This window comes from Nuphar pumila, chromosome 3 (genome assembly GCF_984573655.1).
Source record: "Nuphar pumila chromosome 3, dmNupPumi1.hap1.1, whole genome shotgun sequence".
Lineage (NCBI taxonomy): Eukaryota > Viridiplantae > Streptophyta > Magnoliopsida > Nymphaeales > Nymphaeaceae > Nuphar > Nuphar pumila.
In genome coordinates this window covers 51,571,421-51,592,117 of record NC_143251.1, presented here as the reverse complement: position 1 = coordinate 51,592,117, position 20,697 = coordinate 51,571,421, and the positions used below count along the sequence as shown (strand labels likewise).

The window sequence follows — 20,697 nt, the reverse complement described above, 5'->3', positions numbered from 1 at the left end:
AGTGATGGTATAACCTTAAGTGACACGTATTTTACTTTGGACCTGATAGAGTCCATGATGACCTCAATCACTCATGGGTTTTGGGGTCGTGGTTATCCTTAAGATCTAAGGATTGAACCCAATTAATGCATGTAGAGAATGCATCCGAATATGGACCTAGTAGGGTTCTCTCAGTTGAAACACACTGGCCTACTATGGATAGGGTCAACAAGCCTCTGAGATATCTAAAATACATAGAATAACCAACCCCCAGAACGTCGAGTTGATGCCCAGATAATTGCTTCGCCTGCGTACCAAGGGTGGAAGAGGTTAATTATTGAAACAATGCATTAGCTCTAGGTTCAGCGATGCTTGAATGTATGAGTGTATGGATGTTGTTGAGTTAGTCCTGCATAACCTTTGTGAATGTGTCATGATCGGTATACGACTAGACCGACTGGACAAAGACCCGTGTTGTATCCTCACAACTAAGCGAAGCTCGAAGAGCTATTCTTAGATACGTGGGATACAGATGTGCCAAGTATAAAGACTTGAGCTAGACATCCCTTTGAGACTTGGAAGATGTCAAGGCTAAGTCATGGAGACTTGAGCTGATGTTCAACTCATAACCCCGAGGAGTTTTTTGGAATATACACTAAGTCATGGAGGCTTGAACGTCGTTATTGCAAACTGCGACCCTGAGTGGTCAATGCATTTACTTGAGTTGAATGGATATGTGATTGCTTGCTTACCAGACCCTCAGTGGTTCTGACCCCGCTTAATGAGGATTTCAGGTGTTGGACCTGCGTGGCGATATGCGGAGCAAAGCGACATCGAGTTCCACGGTTTCTCTAGACAGAGTTGTACTGTTTCCTTTTATTGAACCTATATTGCTTTTCTAAGCAGTGATGTTGTAATAAACATGTGGGTTTCGATAAAATGGAACACTTTGGTGGTGAATGAGTTGCTTGGCCACATACCTGTAATGTGCTCAGGGTTTTCTAAAACTGACAACTCATTATCTTCTTATTTTGCTGCTAAAGGCTTTTCTAAGTTTTGCTGCAAAGAAAAAAAAAAGAAATTTATGAAAATTTCAACTTAGATTTGTTTTGGAAATTCGGAGCGTTACATTATAGCACTCAATAAACCGATTGAGATTGATTTTGACCTTATAAACCCATTTACATCCAATAGGTCTTTTATCCGGTGGTAGTGAGACAACAATCCAAGTGTTATTCGCTTCTAAAGTTTAGATCTCGTGGAACATAGCTTCTTGCCAATGTGGATGCTTAGTGGCTTCGCTATAGTTGCTAGTTTCAACATCATTTAAAACAGTGGAAAGGAAAGCCATGTAGGAAGCAAAAAATTTAGAAAGGCAAATAAATTTTTTGATGGGATAGGATTTACCCCCGAATATGGAGTTGGCGAGTGTGCAACAATATCAGGTTCTAGAGATATATGTGGATTTGGAGGTGGTGGGTGTTCATCATTTTCAGTGGCTAATGAAGGTTCAGGATTGGTGAATATATCCCCAATCGGGTTTGGTATAACAAGTGTCATGTGAGGAGACTCATGTTGAGGTTTGGTAAGGAAAGAAAATTCATTTTCATAAAATAAAACAACTCGGCTAAAAAAAATCATGAGTGTCCAGATCATAAAGACAATATTCACGCTGATTATATGGATATCCAATGAAAATACATTTTCGAGACCTTGAAGAAAATTTGTCTCGAATGGGTCCTAAATTTGGAGCATAACTTAAACACCCAAATACTCGCAAATGATTATATTTGAGTTTACTTTTGAAAAGAAGCTCATGTGGAGTCTTGTTTTGCAAAATAGGGGTAGGGATGCAATTGATCAAATGTCTCGCTGTGAGAATGCATTCTCCTAAAAAATCTATAGGTAAGTTGGCTTGGAATCGTAAAGCGCATGCAATCATGTGGAGGTGACTGTGCTTTTGTTCCATCTTGCCATTTTGTTGAGGGGTTCTCACACATGACCATTGGTGATCAATCATATTCTGGTGAAAACAATTTTGCATATCTTGTGACAAGAATTCAACACCCTTGTCAGATCGAACATGTTGCACTTGGCTTTTATATTGAATTTTGTAAGAAAAAAATATGTTTTTAACATATATCGCATAAGAAAAACCCATGTACATCTTGAGAAGTCATCCACAAGAGAGAAAAAAATGTGCACTTGTGTGTGATTATGTTTTGTATGGCCCTCATATATCACAATGCACAAGAGAAAAAGGTTTATTGCTCATATTAAAACTTATTTGAAAATAAAGTCGCGACTACTTAGCTCGATGACACACATCACACAAACGATTAAAACATGGAGATAATTCAACAAGTTCTTTAGACAAATGTATAGTTCGATCATAAGATGGATGCTCAAGTCTCATATGCCAAATTTTGGGTGTCTGGTGGTTGGGTAGCATGAAAGGTACGACTAAGTTGAAAGAGAAGGTCAAAATGGTAGAGCCCATCGTGAAGCGTACCCACTCCAATCAGCCTCTTCATTGAACGATCCTGAAAAACACAAAATAAGAGAAAAAATACAGCAACACAATCCAACGATTCAATTAGTTTTTCTATAGATAACAAATTATAACAAAAATGGAGAATGTGAAGAACAATGTTAAGGGTCAGATATGGTGATAGTTGGGTTTTTTTAAAATGGGATACCCACATAGTTTCTTTGGACATAGATTGGATATCAAGCAAAGAATTTAAGTGAGGAGTTAGATGATCTGATGATCCAGTATCAATAATCCAACGAAAATGTGATGAAGAGGAAAAAAAATTGAGAGTATGATGTATCACTTACAAGGTTAGTGGAAACCAATTTAGAGTCCAGATTGAGCCATTCAACTATCTGTTTAAGTTGATCCTCACTTAGTTGTGACAAGGCCGACATCCCACTGATTTGGTTGGGTTAGTTTGTGGCTACCTTGGCAGCTCCATTGGCATCTCCGTTATCACTTACAACATTTGCCCGACTACCCACATTTTCAGCAACAACTTGACTCTTCGGATGATCGGCCGAATAGCCTACAAGGCTATAACATCGACCCTTGACATGTCCAAGCATGCCATAGTGATCACATTGAGGTTATCCACGACTCCTCACAATGCCTTAATTATTATTCAGGAGACCTGGGCATTGTCTAATGCCTTTTGCTATTAATGATGTCAAGTTGGAAACCTCATTTGTAGATGGTGTCAAGAGACATTGAGTCTCCTCTTGACTTACCAACAAATACACTCGGCTCATATTAGGCAAAGGGACCATGGCCAAAATGTTACTGCGAATCATAGAGAGGGATTCATTAAGGCTCATGAGGAATTCAAACACCTTCTCTCTGTTGACATTCACTATACTCTTTGAATGCGCCACATGTGCAAGTTGGAATTGTGGAATATGAGCTCAATTTCTCCTAGTAGGTTTTTAAAGTATTAAGTATGTGGCCAAGGGAGATTGATCTTGGCACATATCACATATCATTTTTTTAAGTTGATAAATATGAGTAGAATTACCTTGAGAAAACTTCTCTGCTAGATCCTTTCACGCTTTCACTATAAAAAAATGCAGATTAGAGACGGACGCCATCCATCGCTAACGTGTTTAGCGACGGATTAGCGATGGAAAGCGTCTGTCGCATAATCCTGGTCGCTAAAATATGGTAGAATTTATATGTCGCCAATCCATCACTAATTAGCGATGGATTAGCGACAGATCATGTCTGTCGATAAATAATGACTGATTTGGTTTTGCGAAGGAATGTATTCCGTCGCTAAAATTTAACGATGAATACATATCCGTCGCCAATTTAGTGAGGGATTAGCGATGGATTAAATTATGTCGCAAAACATCGTCTGATTTAAATTGGCGACAGATATTTGCGACGGATAATATCCATCGCTAATCCATCACAAATTCTATTTTTTTTTTGAAATATGAATATCGAGAAAATTTTCTCGTTATACAATTTATATAACCTGTGTATAAAAAACAAAGTACATATAAAAAATACATATACAAAGCAGGTGAAACAAATTTAACACAAGTTATAAGTTAAACAAATTTAACAACCCAGTACAGTCCTTGCCAAGTTCTAATTAGTTACAAGTACGTGAAACAAATTAAACACATGAATCTAATCCTCGCCAGGATTCGGGGCATCATCCTCTTCATTGTCTTGATCTGCCCCTCTATCCATGCCTCCATCAACTCTCTACGCTGATCATCTCCAGCATCCTACAAGAGAACCAAAATGTTAGTATTGATAAACAAAATATAATGAAATAAATTATATGCAATGCACCTAATCCAATGCAATCAAAGTAAATAGCTGAATGACACATAGACTAGCAATAAAATGAAGGACAATAACAAAATTCAGATATGTGTTCTAAGACTGACAAAAAAAATTCATAGTGATTCAATCATGCATATATGTGTTCTAGGGTTGTCAAAAAAATGTCACAGTGATTCACGCATGCATATAATGTTTATACAGATGTCAAATAAATGTGTTATGTAGTGTTATAAGGCAGTTAAAAACTTTCATAGTGATTCAATCATGCATATACGTGTTCTAAGGCAGTAAAAAAATTTCATAGTGATTCAATCATATATATATGTGTTCTAAGGCAGTAAAACAATTTCATAGTAATGAAATCATGCTTATATGTGTTCTAAGGTTGTCAAAAAACTTTCATAGTGATTCAATCATGCATATATGTGTTCTAAGGTTGTCAAAAAACTTTCATATTGATTCAATCATGCATATGTGTTATAAGGCAATAAAAAAACTTTCATATATGCTAATATCATGCTCATATGTGTTCTAAGGTTGTAAAAAAACTTTCATAGTGATTCAATCATGCTCATATGTGTTCTAAGGCAGTCAAAAGACTTTCGTAGTTATTCAATCATGCATATATGTGTTTTAAGGTTGTCAAAAACTTTCATATTGATTCAATCATGCATATATGTGTTATAAAGTAGTAAAACAACTTTCATATATGCTAATATCATGCTCATATGTGTTCTAAAGTTGTCATAGTGTTGAAAGAATGCTTGTATGTGTTCTAAGGTTGTCAAAAAACTTTCATAGTAATTCAATCATGCATATATGTGTTATAAGCCAGTCAAAAAATTTTATAGTGATAAAATCATGCTTATATGTGTTGTAAGGTTGTCAAAAAAATTTCATAGTGATTCAATCATGCGTATATGTGTTATAAGGGTGTCATAAAAATTGTATAGTGATTCAATCATGCATATATATATTCTAAAGGTGTCAAAAAAACTCATAGTGATTCAATCATGCATATATGTATTCAATCATGCATATACTAGCTTGAAATCTAACGACATGAAACAAATTACATGAATCTTTATACTTGACGGGCACCGAAGCTCATGTTGAATGCAGATGAAGTTTCTTTGTCCCGAAAAAAGTTGCACAACTCATTATGGATAAGGTTGAGAATGACTTTATGTAAAAAGTCACATATTTTGTCTTCAAGACGCTGACAAACACCATCCCAAGACATAGCAGGGTCAATCAGACGGTGGGAGTTGATGCTGGTGGGAGAACTCTGAAAACTCTGGCTGCAGGAGGCAATGACTGGTGTGGTGTTCATGTCACTCCCAAACCCGAACACACAACCCTTTTTGGGTTCATTGATTGCAGTCACCCATGCTGCATGATCAAAAGGCAGATGCTGAGTGGAGTCATCGCCATATCGCTCTAGCATCTGCTGCTCTTACGACTCCTACAAAATAATGATTACAATATGAATTAATAATTAATAATTAAGAATTATAATATTTATGATAATGTAATTCATAGTAACTTGTATATTACAATGCTTATTAATACAATAAATACATACCGATGTCGCTCTCGCCTTCTCTAATACAATCTCTCCCGTGCTCTTACGTTTATGTGTTTCAACAAACACATCATTGTAAGGCACAATGCCTCATTTTTCTATTTCCTGCAAGGTTAAAGGATACAAAAATTAATTAAAAAGTATGCAAAAATACTTATAAATTTGACTATATATATATATTGATGAATTACCATTTTCTTCTAGTGGCTCCCAAAAGTCCTAGATCCATCTGTGTGTAGATGGGCATCAAACATCTTCACTCAGTTTTGTGCAGCCTTTGCTGAGCGGTTTCAAAATTCATTGCTCGCCCACTTATCGCACATTCTCTCCCAATAATCTCTCCTGATAGTAGAAGGGCCATAGCCCTTCCACTGTAGTGGATCATCTATCCCACCAGTTGTTTTTATTGCTGCAGTCTTCATATTATGCAGCATGTCAACAAATCAATTAAGAGTTACCTTCTGCCACACTACCCTCATGTCCTCCTCGTTCGTAGTGGCAAAGCGATGCGAAGTCTATAAATACTTTCAGAAAGTTAACACACATGACTATAAAAAAAATTAAATATGTTATATATTAGTTATGTTAAACGATTGCATACCATGAATGAGGATAATAATCTGTCCAACACCACCTTCGGGTATTCTTTCCATTGAGCGACTGATCCTGAAAGATGCTGAAGTAGCGACTTCCTAATTTCTCGTATTACTTTTTGTGGCTCGAACCTCGCGCTGCACATGAATTAATACACATTAACAATCGACTATCGATATACACTATTTATAAGATAAGTATTGGACAAGTGACAATGAAATACTTACAGTCAACTATCGATATACACTATTTGAATGAGTCATCGTGTGTCAGACTGAGAAAACCCTGCATCCGACATTGTCTCGTGATGTGTATGAGTAGCTGGTGTAGGTGAGTCATGTGTAGGCGAAACATCACCTACAGAACAATGAGTTAGAAATTCACACAATGCACATTTAAACTAATCAAGTATATAATTATTTAAATAATATACTTATTAAAGCATTACGTAATGACGAAGGTTGAGACTGGCTATCACTGAGCTGAGATCCTGTAAAGAAGATTAACAAGTAATAATTTTTATATCAACATATAAGCAAAAATATAATGAATGTCTATATTTAAATATAACATAAAGACATCTACCTAATGATGTCTCACAATCTCCACTTAGTCCTCAACCACTGGGTGCTCGACCATTGTTACCTCCATGAACCATATTCTAACAAATAAAAATGTTATTTGGATCCGTTACATGATATGCAATTCCATGAATACATAATCAAATAAAAAATAACTTTATGCAAGCATGAATACAGTCACATCAAACATGACAATACATTCAAATCATTCATATCACATCGATGTCAAACATGTACTTGCAACAAACACACTCAAATATCTTACTAACTACTACCATGACTAGCATGGTTTTCGAACTACAAAAATAAGAGCATAAGAGAAAGTGTGTGATATGCATTACAAGATGTATTTCACTAGCTCGAGTATGCTTCCTTATCACTTATTTGACTTTCATATTCTTCTTATTTTTCCTTCTCCTCTTTGTCTTCTTTTTTATTGGGCGCCCATCCACTTGTTATATCATTTAGATCACATTCTTTTATACGTGTGCCATTAGACAATGGAGATGTGACATGCAGACCATGTGTGACATCGTGACCATAAGAGAAGTCATATATATAATCTGATTGATAGTAATCACCCTCTTCAACAATCTTGTCTTCCTGTAACTGATCATATTTGGGGTATAGTTTAGACTTCACCTTGAAAACCGCCCACCATTCATTTCTATCTGACTTCCTTGTATTCAGATATGAAGTATAGTAAACTTGTTGAGCTTGCGATGCTAATATGAATGGTTCATATGTTCCAAATCTTGATTTATGATTCACCTCCACAATGCCTGAGGCTTTGTCAACTCTTGTTGCTGTGAGATCAAACCAATGACACTTGAATAAAGTTACCCTATTATTTAAGCCTAAGTAAGTCAACTCCATTATTTCTTCAATAACACTATAGTAGTCAAGTTCATTTTCACCATAACTGCTACCCTTGACACATACGCCACTATTCATCATTGACTTGTTTACACCTTTGTCTTTTGTATAGAATCGATAACCATTTACGATGTATCCGTTGTAACATTGCACAACTTTGGTCGGATCATTTTGTAAATCACATATTTCTTGGTCATTAACATCACCATGGCGGACCTATAAGCATAAACAATGACTGTAAACACGACCAATTAACATATTGTTGTTTACACATAAAGAATGTATGTCATCATCCTTACCAACCATTTCAATCATGTATCCTCTATGCAGTATAGACATGCCAACCTCTCATGTGTGCTCCAACCAGATAACATACCATATGTAGGGAAGTCACTAATTGTCCATAGAACAACAACCTTCATATTAAAGTTTTATTTTTTGTGGGCATCGTACGTGAGAACACCATCATCCCACAATATTTTCAGTTCATCAATCAATGACCTTAAATATACATCAAGATTTTGGCCCAGAGACATCGGGTCAGGGATTAATAGAGACAAGAAAATATTTTGATGCTTCATACACAAGCTTTGAGGAAGGTTATATGGGGTGACAATACTGGCCAACATGAGTATGGGGTTGATCTATCCCTAAATGGATTAAATCCATCTATACATAAACCGAGCCTAACATTTCTCACTTCCATTGCGAAGGTCTGATGAGTACGATCAAAGTGCTTCTAAGTTTCTACGCCAACAGAATGCGTGATCTTGTCTTCATCATGCCGAACTTTATTTACATGCCATCTTATGTGTGTAGCTGTCCTCGAAGACATATACAATCATTGCAATCTAAGGGTGAGAGGGTAGCAGCGAAGTGACTTGTATGACACTTCTTTTGACCTCGTGCTACCAGTGCTTCTTGTCTTTGGCTTGAATCAAGGATGACCACATGATGAACATGATCTACTATTTTCTTGATCTTTGAAATACAACATGCAGTGATTTGGACAAGCATCTATCTTTTGATACCCCATACCTAAAATGTTGACCATAACCTTCGTATGATAGAAATTTTGTGGCAATTTCTCATCTTTAGGTAACATACTCTTCACAATAGAGCACAGACGGTCAAAACATGATTGACTCAAATTATACTTGGATTTCAAATTCATTAGTTGAAGAACTGCAACCAAGATAGTGCGATTCTTGCAACCATTCCAAAGTGGCTCATCAGCATCTTTAAGTAAATCATAAAATCTACTAGCTGCATCGTTTGCTGCTTCTTCCTCTGCCCCAGTTAGTACATCACTAGGACCTATAGCAAAACCCAGTTCTGGATTATTGTGCACCATATCCACCCATGCGTCAAAATTGTTCTAAATTTTTTTACCACGAAATGTCTAATTCTGATAATCACTCATAAAACACTTCCTGTATATGTGATGTCTAACGTCATGAGGTTCTACAAATCGATTATTCTTACACATCGTGTAGGGGCACCTGATCCAACCTGTGGGATCCACTGTACTGACACTTTCCATTACAAATTCAATAAAACTGTTAACACCATCTATATATTCAAGCGATACTTCATTGTCAACTATCCTACGGTACATTCATTTACGGTTTGCAACCATTTTGTCCTATGATGTTACGAATATTATCCTAACTAGTTAAAAGAAAATCATAAAAATGCTATGATGAAGAAAATATCTAATTTATCATGCATTCATAGTGGATGTAATGATTTGATATATATATCATACACACACAGACATATATATATATATGATGTCATTCAATCACAAGAACTATGATGCATGCATTGATAACTTAATATTTTTATATGCAAAACCATTCATTTAAAGCAAGTTTGAAGCATTGATAACTTATCATTCATTTTCATGTGCAAACCCATTCATAACACGATACATTTATTTGAAGCATGTTTTTATGATACAATTTTACATGGAAGGCATAATCAAATTGAAAATAACTTCATGCAAGCATGGATACAGTCACATCAAACATTGCAATACATTCAAATAATTTATATCAAAACAATGTCAAACATGTACCTACAACAAATACACTTCAATATCTCGCTAACTACTACCATGAGTAGCATGGAATTCAAACTCCAAAAATAAGAACACTTCTATTTTCATATATTAAAATCATGCTCAACATGATCTCTGAACTCCATCAAAGCGATCCTAGATATCCACAACTAAGTGAGTGTGTGAACAAAAAAATATTGCATCCAAGAAATTAAATAACCTGTGATGCGCTTGCATTACTTACTCACCACGGCTATTTACCCGATTTGCACTTTGCCTGTCTCTTTTCGCATAACATTTTAAGACGCATGCGATGCTTAACATTAATCATTGTGCATTTTGCTCTGTTACGCACCTGCAATGTACATTACTTTAGCTAGACAAAGACACATAAAGAAGCAAAAGAAAATAGGCGGAGCCCCTTATCGGAAAGTACCAACGGTAGGGGTGCGGGCCCCCTTGCTGGTCGAGCAAACACAACGGCAGGGGGCGGATCCCCCCGCCGTTGTTGCTTAAAAAAGGGCAGAGGGCGAAGCCCTGCCAGAAAGTACCAGCGACAGGAGATGCAGCCCCCCCTGTCGAGCAAGCAAACCCAACGGCAGGGGGGTGGATCCCCTTGTCGTTGTTGCTTAAACAAAGGCAGGGGGTGGAGCCCCCTGCCGGAAAGTACCAGCGACAGGGGTGCGGGGCCCTATGTCGGCCAAGCAAACACAACGGTCGGGGGGGGGGGGGGGGGGGATCCCCCTGCCGCTATTGCTTAAACAAAGGCAGGGGGCCCCCGCCCCCTTGCCAAAGAATACCAGTGGCAGAAGAGCTCCGCCCCCTGTCAGCTGAGCAAACACAACGACACGGGGGGGGGGGGGGGGGGATCCCCTTGCCGCTGTTGCTTAACAAGGGTAGGGGGCGGAGCCCCCCTGCCTCAAAATACCAGCGGCAGGGGGGCTCTGCCCCTGCCGACCGATCAAACACAACGGCAGAGGAGCAGATCCCCCTACCGTTGTTGCTTAAACAAGGGTAGGCCCCCTTGTCGGAAAATACCAGCGGCAGGGGGGCAGGTCCCCTGCCGACAGGTTGGAAAGAGGGGCAGTGGGGGAGGCACGAGGGTACGAGAGGCAAGCCCACCGGCGTGGTCGCTGGTGGTCTTCGGTCGAGTTGACGGAGCTGGAGGAACAGGTGGTGGGTTGCCGACGGGGTCACTGAGGGAAGAAGGGGAGATGGCGTCGGTCGGTGTGGCCGGAGAGGGATGGGCGTCAGTCGATGTGGTCAGAGAGGGAGGCGATCGTCGGAAGGGGGAGAAGGGAAGGGAGGAGGTCGCCAGAGAGGGAGGCAGTCGCCGAAAGGAGGAGAAGGCAGGGCGAGCAACGTGGTGAGAGAAAGGAAAAGAAAGGGAGCTCGCATTAGGGATTTACGAGAAATTTAGCAACGAATTCACAATGGCAAAATTCCGTCGCAAACTTCATCGCAAATTTGCGATAGAAAATTTTTACCGCTGATCCGTCGTGAAGTTGCGACGGAGTTTGAGACAGAATTTTGCCGTCGTAAATCTGTCGCTAATTAGCGACAAAAATTTTCTATCGTTAATTCTACAAATAATTCAAATGTTAGAGCTAGATAGTTTTCTCTAGCTAATTCATCACAAATTTGCGATGAAAAAATCCATCATAAATTTTTGCCGCTAATTAGAGTTTTTCTTGTAGTGTTTAATTATTTGCAAGGTCTAGATAAATAATGCTATTTGCAATGCCTTTTGAGATTGCGTTGAGAATCTAGGACAACACCATGTCATTGCATTGATTTCCACAATTGGTACTCGTTCAAGGTGGCTTTTGGCTGAGGCAATGAACCATCCATGAATGCAAGCATTTTTCGTGTTCAACGCTATTATCATCACTCATTTCCAAATAGAGTAGTTGTCACCCATGAGAGAGGTCGATACAATAACCATGCCAGGGTTATTTGCATGATAAAGATGATATGGGGATGTAGGAGACGTGGGTGCCTTGCTTGGTACCTCCGCTGCCATGGTCGATCAGGGTCAGTCTGATACAAAGGAAGAATAGTTCAGTAGAGGCACGAAGAATGCTGCCTTGGTTCTTTGGATCCTTGCTCTGATAAAGAAGTTGATGGCCTAAGGAAAATTCTATTATTTTACTTGAATGTAAACACTTACGAGAGTGGCATATCCCTTGATAATAGGGATTGATATGAAAACAATGAATTTACAACAGAATATGCAATCTTGCCAAATGAGACTTGCTGAGCGTATAAAGCAACTAATTAAGATCACGCGTGATCTTTGCAATATAACTTGACTTCACCAGATATGACGCATGATTCAAATCATGCGTGATCTTAGATGTGATCACAGTTGTACCCAGAATATCGATCCTTTGACACCATACGGCTTAACATGTTTAGGTAAAACAAAGGTCAGTTCCAAAATGGTTGGGTCTTAATTTGGTTCATGTTTTGGTTGTTAGATTGAGTATAAATGAGTGGGTTTGTTTAAATACAAGTTTGTTCTATTAATATTTTAAATTGTTTAGAGTTAGAAAAGGAGCCCTATTAGATTAGCAATAATTATATTTCAATATCATAATCGGTATGCATTATGTTTGAATTAAGATGGTTTGTGTGTTGGGTCCAAGATAGGGTTCGAACTCAGTCAATTAGAGTAGGAAAAAGTACACATCGTGTTTGGGCACTCGTTGGTATGACCATAAAGTACATATAACCATTAGGGTTGAGTATAAAAACCGAAATGGGGCTATTGGGTTTATATATTTTATATTCAGAAGTGACCCGTCTTTTAAACAATTCTAGATTTTAAATTCAACACAAATCCATGGGTCTATCAAAATCAAGTTGGTTTGGGGGCATCGACTTGGTTCAGGCATACCTGACCTAGTTATACCTCTACTTTTGACATAAAAACAATAATTATTAATACAAACTAACTAAATGACATAATTCAAGTTAAAGTGTGTAGGTATGTGTGGATATGTATGAGTAACGTATAGTTGCTATATATATATATATAAACCTGATTGCAAGCACATGTCGTTTTCTAGTACTAAATGAAACATGCTAAATGAGTTTTCTTTGTTTTATTTTTTTTCGATCCTGACCTCATTGACCTCATGGATATATTGAGGATTATCAATTTACTAGGAATCAACATTTGGAGCAATGTTTTCAGTATCCGTATCATCCCTGAATCGTTTGGCCAACCGATTCAGGTGAATCGGCTGATACCGATTCTCAAGTGAATCATTCTGAATCGGCTAAAAAAATAATTATAAAATATTTTGTGTCAATCAAAATGTGACACATGTTAAAATCATTAAAATAATATTAAAAAATTAATTTAAAGCAATTTTTATATATTTTTAAAAAGTAGCCGATTCAAGTCAGTATCATATAGTTTTTCTGCTGATACTATACGGATAGGCTTATTCATGCCTATTCATGCCGATACTGACAACATTGATCTGAAGAGCCTAGACAATTCACAAAGATTATGGTGTTGATTTTCTTGACCTTATAAAAATCTATCTGTAATCAAACACTCAAGGGCTGATCCTTATAAAATCAAGTAGGTAGATCACATCTATACAATTAAAATTTAAAAATAAAATAAAAATCTCTGAAAAACTCATTTAGCATGTTTTATTTAATGTCTTTAATCAACAATTAGGATCAATGAAATCAAAGGCTATGTTTGGAAGCCTTGCAATGGGATGAAAACATGGTTTCAGTGTGACTAAAAATATCATTTTGCCAATGTGATGTTGAGAGAGGAGTTAGCCGAAAAGGTGTTGAAATGTGGTGTTGTGATGTTGAGAGATGGAGTTGCCAAAAACATCCTCTGGTGAAAGGTGTTAGAAATGTGGTGCCAACACCACTCCCAACGCATTGTTTTCGCAATGCCACTGCTCCCAAACAGGAAGAGAGTAGGAGAGCACGGCGGAAACCACAACACAGCCTCGGATTCAATGCTCCTAAACATAGCCCAAGTTACATTTTCCCTCCATTTTTGTGTTTCCATGCTTGCTTGACAGGTGCCCACATGGAGATTCCAACTCGGGGTAGGTGAGGACTCTCCTCCCTATCTGTGAGCCCAAGACCAATTACCATTGTTCATTTTTTGTCAATTTTATAATTCAGTACTAAAAATCATATGGTTTGAGTAACCCAAATTGACAGGGAAACAAATAAAATGCTGACTGGAAAGAATCGTCTTCTTTGGCTGGGAGGTTCAACTGAGCCTTTGATAAAGTCAGGCTAGGCTAGGGTTACAAACGGGTCAGATATAGGTTGGGTCAGGTTCAACCCCACACTTGGTCCAACATTCAACGGGTGGATCAGGCTTTAGTTCCAGTTCCAATTCGGAACACATGCTAGGATTCTGGATCCGACTCACTTGCACCTGTAGAATAATGCCTATTTTGGATCTGAGTGTACAAACTAAATAGGAACGCAGCTTTTGTTTTGAACCGTATATACTATGAAGATCCACAATCAAGTTTGCCCTCCAACTTGTCCTGTTTTGTTAGCTCGGACCCTTGAGAATAGCTAAATAATTCCAAGACAGTTGATCTCATGGAGGCTGTTATGCTTACACAGGAACCAGATAGTCTTAGATGATGCACCGCCTAGCATGACACTACTGCAGGTTAGGATTAACAGAGAGTTGCGAGAATGGAAGAAGCTGATCCATGAAAATCGTGGAAGCAGAGATGTGCATTCTGCTGAACATGCTTAACAAGCTTGGGTATTGAGTTTTTTCGGGACATAGGATGACTTCTCGTCATTCGGTTTCAGATGTGCACAACAACATTCAGAACAAGGTAGGTAACATTATTTGCCTTCTCAAAAAAAACAAACAAACAAACATTATTTGCCTTCTCAAAAAACAGAGTCCACGTGCTGAGTCAAATAACATTATTTGCCTTCTGAAAAAAGTATAAATAATAACATTATTTGTGTTCTAAAAAAAAAAAAAAGATAAAAAAGTATATGTAATAACACTATTTGCCTTCTTAAAAAAAAAAAAAATTCCAAGACTGACTGATTTGAATCCATGGCCGAGTCAAATAAGTTTACATCATTGTTAACCAGAACAAGGTAGGTCCAAACGAATCATGACAGATCGTTCTTATAGGGACCTGAATGCATGAATGCAGAATTGCAGCGGGGGTGAAGATGTCGTTGTTATGCTCGACATGACCAGAGTGTCTACACTCTCAACCCTTTCATAGAGTTTGAATGCCTTTAGTAAATATAACGTTACTTTTCTGTGAATGTCTCTTGTATGATTCCTCTGTATGATTCATACCCTTTTCACTGTATTTATAATTACGAAGAGTTCAAGTTTTTGGAACACAACCTTGAGAGAAATCCTTTCATCCCCAAAGAGACACAATCTCTTTGCATTTGAGCATTGTGACTGTTGGAATGACCTCCAAGAGTCATCTTATGGCCACATGACCTTACATCTCCCACTTAACCATAAGGGTTTTCCTGTGTTTATATGCTTGTTCTCAACCGGAACCTTGCATACATACTTTCCAAGTGATCTTTACTCATTCACCACTTAGACATATCTAAGTTCCATCTCACTCACATGTCTAGTAAAAACATCATAAGTGACTGCCTTGGTTAGCGAATCTACTACCATGTTACTTGAAGGAATATAATCCACTGCTATTTCATTTTTCATAAGCATATCATGTATATATTGATATTTAACTTCAATATGCTTACTTTTAGAGCTATTAGCTTATGTTTGTATTAGTCTTAAAATAGCTTTATTGTCACAATAAAGTTAAATTGAATATTTTGGAATGTCCAATTTCAACTAATTTAGAAAATGATTTATCCACACACCAAATATGACTGTCATGTTATAGGCAATATACTCAACTTCCTGGGTATGCTGTGCCGCATACCCTTGTTTCTTGCATAACCATGCAGTTGCCCCACCTCCTAACATAAATTCATAACCTGAGTAACCTACATGCTTTAAACTATTTGACTGATAGCATAGATTGAGTTCCTTAATTTCTTTTAGATATCAAAAAATTCTCTTCACTACTTCTCAATGAGAGAGCCCAAGATTACTTTGATACTTACTCACTAGACTTATAACAAAACTTAAATCAGGCCTAGTGTAAAGCATTGCCTACATCAAGCTTTCATTTGCCTGAGCATATGAAACATTCAACTTTTTTTGTCTATCTTTTGGACAATCCTTCTTACTCATTTTTTGGCCTTTTACTACAGAAGTACCCTTTACCTTGGTACTTTTCATTCTAAATTTCTTTAAAATATGGTCAAGATATTTTTCTTGACTTAGACATAGCAATCTTGATTTTCTATATCTTTTTATCTTAATTCCAAAGATATATGAAGATTCACCTATATCCTTCATTTTAAATCGAGAACTTAACTATGATTTAGTCATATTTATCATGTTTATATCATTTTTTGTAATTAATATATCATCAACATAGAGGGACAACATAATAAATTTACTTCCACTATTCTTGGCATATACACAGTGGTTCAGACTATTTGCCTCATAACCCAATTTAGTTATAGCATTATGAAAAATTAAATTTCATTGTCTTGGTGACTGCTTAAGTCCATACAAGGATTTATTTAACTTATATACTTTATCCTCTTGACCTTTAATTTTAAAACCTTCTAGTTGCTGCATGAAAATAATTTCATTTAATTCACCATTTAAGAAGACCATTTTCACATTCATTTGATATAGGTCAAGATTAAAATAAGCTACAAATGACAAAATAATACGAATAGATGCCAATTTGGCTACATGAGAGTAAGTTTCTTTATAATCAATCATTTATCGTTGTGAATATCTTTTTGCTACTAATCTTGCCTTCAATCTATCAATAGATCTATCTGCCTTGAGTTTTTTCTTAATAACTTATTTACTAACAATTGTCCTATATCCACTAGGCAAAGTGGTTAGTTCCCAAACTCCATTATTTTCTATGGAGTCCAACTCATATTTTATTGCTTTCTTCTATAGTTCAAACTCATTAGAAGCAACTGCATCTTTAAAACTCAAGTTGTCAAGAGTTTCATCCAAATTCATGGAATAACATAATTCCTTACTCAAGAATGTATAATAATCATTCAAATAGGATGAAGGAGTTCTTGTTCTTTTCTATCCAATTACTGGTTGTAATTTTTTCTCATTATTTACAACTGGATCGTAATGCTCTAACTCTTGATTTGGTACCCCAAGATCATTTATGATATCAAGAAAGACACCATCATCTTCATGATCAAAATTTCTTTCTTGAGTTTTCAGAAATTCTACCTCCATACTCTCTATAAATCTCTTTTCAAGATTATATAGACAATATCTTTTTTATCCTTTTGGGTATCCCATGAAAATGCATTTGATAGTTTTACTATTTAACTTATCTCTCATTTGACTATGAATCAATACATGAGCAAGTGACCCCCACTTTCGCAAATGACTCAAGTTTAGCTTCCTACCAATCCATAGTTCATGGGGTGTAAGATCTACAACTTTAAAAGAAACCTTATTTAAGATATACATGGTAGTGTAAATTGCTTCTCCGTAGAATTTCTTGAGAAGATTTATATGTGCTAACATGAACCTTGTCATATTCATTAAGGTTCTATTCTTTCGTTCTGCTATACTATTTTGTTGTAGTGTATAAGACATAGTTGTACAAGGAGTTATATTATTATCAATGCAGAATGTCTTAAACTCATCAAAGTTATATTCACCTCTTCTATCAGATAAAATAACTTGAATTTTTCTTCCTAGTAATCCTTCAACTTTATGTTTACATGCCTTAAACTTTTCTAGAGCTTTAAATTTCTTAGAGATTAGGTATATGTATCCATACCTTGAGTAGTCATCTATAAATATGATGAAATATGATTTCTTTTCATGTGTTTTTACTGTTAAAGGTTCACAAATATCTGTGTGTACCAAAACTAGTAAGTCACATGACCTACTTCCCTTGGGAAAAAGTTTTCTAGTCATTTTATTTGATATGCATGGTTCATATTTTTCAAATCTATATTTTTAAGAGAAGATAACATTTTCATGCGAATTATTCTTTTTATTTTGTTGACATTTACATGCCCTAACCTTAAATGCCATAAATATGCATCAACATTAAATACACACTCAATATAACCAGAAATATTCATTGTATTATTTGCAAGAGTTACATTTAAATGAAATAGACCATGGTCAACATCATAGCAACCCCTGATCTTTACTTTTTTTATTTTTTTCAATAGTGACCTTGTCACACCGAAAACGGATTTTGAAGCCTTTTTTAGCAAAATCTCACACTGCTAAAAGATTTCTTTTTATAGAAGGTACATAAAGTATATTTGTTAGTAGGAGATTGATCCCTTGTACCTGAAGCTTGTAGGTCCCTATCCCAACCACATCACTATAGGTGTTATCTTCCATATACACCTTTTGATCTCTAGGCTTCAACTCCTTCATCTCCACAAGTCCTTCCTTTGTCTTAGACACATGTTGCGTCACCCCTGAATCAATTCACCACCTTGGGAGATCACTATCTGTGATCAATGATTCAGACATAATGCATACTAATTCTCGTTCTTCATTTACTTGCTTTCTTGGATTTTCTTTCTCGGTTATATTTGAGCAATTATTCTTGAAATGTTTAACTTTTTTGCAAGAAAAACATGCTCCTCTTGCAGTCTTGGAGTTTTTGGTTTGCATTGGATGTTTCTTGTTGAATTTATTCGTCTTAAATTTCTTAAAGAATGTGCCTTTAGGATTGAACTTGTTAGAGGTTGCTAGAAAGGATTCTTGAGTATTCATAATTTCTCCCTTATTGTCTTTTGACATGTGCTCTTTCTCAAGGGCTAATTGCAGATGAAGCTCAGTTAGAGTAAACTTTTCTGATTTAATCTCATGGCAATTGATACCATCTTCCAAGTTGGAGAAAGACTGTTTAATATGATGGAGATTTACATGCGCTCAAGAATATCATTTCTAGCTATGACTAAGTCCTTAGCCATTACCAGCATTCGATTGACATGATCGACTATGTTGTCTGACTCTTTCATCCTGTATGAGTTGTATTGCTCCAAAAAAAGTTGAATGTTGGTTTCTGAAGTCATATCATACTACTTTCTAACTTCTTCCATTATTCTCTTTGCATTGTCAAAATCTTCAAATACTCGGATGAGGTCATCGTGCATAAATGTTAGAAGAGTTTCTCGAGCAAGTTAATCCTCTTTGATAAACTTATTATGAGCTTTCTTTTCTTCTTCACACCATTTATCAATTAGTGAAGATTTTACATTATTCAATACATATAAAGTCTTGTTATGTGTTAATAGATATTCCATCTTCCTTCTCTATATTCAAAAATTCATCTCATTGAGTTTTTTGATTTTGGATAACTCTGCTATGACTATTTGATTTGCCATATTCCTAATTATAAACAAATATTAGAATTAATAAACTTTATTTCAACTAATATTTGTAAATATAACTAGTTTTTATCCTTTTAAACTAGCTTAACATGTAATATGGTCTTTAAGTATGCAAGAAATTCATAAAGATTGCTAAATTTAAGCACTATTTAAAAAAAACAAGTAGTAGGTGGTTTTCAGAAACTCAGAACTACTTTTCTGTAATTTCAAAAAGTAAAATAAGAGGCTCTGTGTAACAAAAAATTACAGAAACCTGTTTCCACAACTTTTTGAGTTAAATAGAAAGTTCTAACTCTCTTTCTGTAATATAAAAAAAGATCAGAGGCCCTATTCTGCAAAAGCTCAATAAAGCATAACACTTTCTAAATTTTTTGAGTTTATCAGAAAAGATAAACCACTTTTCTATAATTTTCAAAAAGACAAAAGCCTTTCTGAGCAAAAAATGAAAACAAAAACCTCAATTTTTTTAAGTTAAACAGAAAAATACAATCCTCTTTCTATAATTTCAGAAAAGATCAGTAGCATTTTCGTAATTATCCAGCAAACTATATATGTATATGAAATTTCTTGAGTTTAACAGAAAAGAAAGGAACCACTTTTTTGTAATTTTAGAAAAGTTGGTATACTGGTTTTCTATTTTTTTTAGAAAAACTGAAGCAGAGACCCTTTTCCTGAATTTACAGAAAATTTTAGTTTTAAACTGATTATTTTTTTATGTAAAAAGGCTTATGCATTAAAATGAAGGGGGAACCCAATTAGGGTTCCCTTTTCGTTTTAAGTTTTTCTTTTTATTTAGAGAGAGAAGGGAACCCATAGCTGAAGTGGCATTGAAGAGGCATCAAAATTTTCACCAAGGGAACAACCACCTCCTCTGGCCTGTCCAGCGATGCCTCGACACCGACAAGGTGAAGGCTCTGTTCCCCTTCTTCTTCTTTCCTTTTTTCTTCTTTTTTTTTTGTTTTTCGTCTGCCGCTGCAGGAGGAAATCTGATGGCTAGTCCGGCGGCAGCACGTCGCACTCGACAACACCCGGTGACCATTCCGACAACATGCCATACCAGACAAGGTGATTGGCAATCGCCGCACGACCTCAAAAAATGAGGCCTCCGTTGGCAAGGGTTTGAAGGCTGGAGAAAATCCAACCAACCTGTACCTGGCAACGATGACACAACAATATCTCCGGTGGCAAA

General features: G+C 36.4%; 1 pseudogene; it reads left to right on the top strand.

Moving 5' to 3' along the window:
* Positions 1-11,224: 11,224 nt before the first annotated feature.
* Positions 11,225-20,697, top strand: part of LOC149842876 (lysine histidine transporter 1-like) — a 31,221-nt pseudogene continuing 21,748 nt past the window's right edge.